Source organism: Helianthus annuus, chromosome 2, assembly GCF_002127325.2.
Source record: "Helianthus annuus cultivar XRQ/B chromosome 2, HanXRQr2.0-SUNRISE, whole genome shotgun sequence".
Classification (NCBI taxonomy): Eukaryota; Viridiplantae; Streptophyta; class Magnoliopsida; order Asterales; family Asteraceae; genus Helianthus; species Helianthus annuus.
In genome coordinates, this window is record NC_035434.2 from 27,986,396 (window position 1) to 27,988,107 (window position 1,712).

Below are 1,712 nucleotides of genomic sequence, written 5' to 3' on the forward strand. Positions count from 1 at the left end.
AACCCATGCGGGTAGGATTAAGTAAACACCGTAAGTGGAATACAACTGATAAACATTAAAGTAACTACTCTCTAATACAAGAATATTTATTCGTAAATAACGTTAACCAAACTTATATTACACAACTTATTTTGAGTTTGTATCTTTGAATCATTGCTATACATTTAAACATGTTAAAAATAAACTTAGTATTATACTAATGAACCATGTTTAATGATCTTTGAACATATCAAAGATCACCACAATCATAATCAGTATGACCATTTTGGTTGTGAAAAAGAAGAATCAATAACACAATATACATAATCTTATTTAAAAATGAAGAAGTACCCCATAGCATGCCAGTGAGGTAAGTTTGCAACGATAATCGGACTACCCTCATCCTTCGTTGTTTCACGAACCGACTAAACGCTTCCTCAACTCCATGGACCGTTAGCTTACTCCCGCTTTTAAAACAATTCAAACCCAACTGAGCCATTGTTCTAGCCAACACAACTGAATCTTCTAACCCAGCTGAACCACCTTGACCCAAAAATGGGCCCATGACATGCATAGCGTCACCGGCAACTGTTACTGTTCCTTTACAAAACGAGCCAGTTAACAAGTCCCATGGTGCACGATATCTCATGTGTGTAATAGATAATGATTCCATGTCTGTGTTTTATATCATTTTGCGAATTTCCTGTGGATGGTCGCTTACCAACTCTAGTGTTACTTGTTGTATCACACCGGGATCTACCCAAATTTTTTCATCTGTTAATTATAGTCAAAAAATGAAATAAGCCACGTAACTGTTGAAGCTATATCTACACAAATATGGTGTTAATTGATAACAACCTTTAGGAATGTATGGTAGCAAACAAAACCAGTGAACCATGTTATCATCATCAATCAACTGGAATTATTCCCACAAGAATGTTATCTTTCCAAAAACGAGCAAACTCATGCTCGAATGAATGACCATTTGGGTAGTTTGTTAGACCTCTTATGGCGCTTGACGGGAACATCTTTGTAGGCTTGAGGTTAAGGAAGTTTGCAATTATAGATTTGCCACCATCACAACCAATTACTACCTACAAGCACAACTAACTGTCATTGTTCTATTGAAATTGCAAAGTAAAAGGCAAAAAAAGGTGATTCATAACTTGTAGAACGCTTTTGTGCTCGATCAAGTAAATACCTTAGCTCTAACGGAGCTTCCATCGATGAAGCGAAGAATTGGTTTGGTAGAATGTGTTGATTATATCTATAAACATGGGTTAAAACCACAGAACCCTAATCATGTTTATTCAATCATAATCCAAATATAGATACCAAGATAGAGATACTTACTTGTAGGGATGATTATCTTTGAGAATAAAGATGAAGCCATGATTCCCGTTATGGTACCTTAGGTTGATGGATCACCTTAGAGATAATTTTAGTATTTTTAGTATTGGTGTTCTACTAGAGTTTTTGATCACCAATTATTATCAATATATAAAGATCAATGATTAATGGTCATCAATAGTGATCCGTTATAAAAACTCTATGTATTCTCTATTAATGGTACCTAAAGGGAAATCATAATTGCCCCTTAAACTAATCAATATTTACAATTACTACCATCAAGTAATTGTCGGGGACTAGTTATGTCATATTGGTAATGTTACCAAATGATCCGTGAGGCCACATCAACAGGTTATTTCTAACATTCTCCCACTTGGCCGAGT

General features: G+C 35.2%; 1 long non-coding RNA gene across 1 annotated transcript; it reads right to left on the minus strand.

Moving 5' to 3' along the window:
* Nucleotides 1–208: 208 nt before the first annotated feature.
* On the minus strand, nucleotides 209–1,236 carry LOC110896682. The gene is made up of 3 exons (XR_002568083.2): nucleotides 1,181–1,236; nucleotides 838–1,073; nucleotides 209–753 (listed from the first exon to the last, which is right to left on the minus strand). It is a non-coding gene; the product is annotated as an uncharacterized LOC110896682 (long non-coding RNA).
* Between the last annotated feature and the right edge of the window lie 476 nt (nucleotides 1,237–1,712).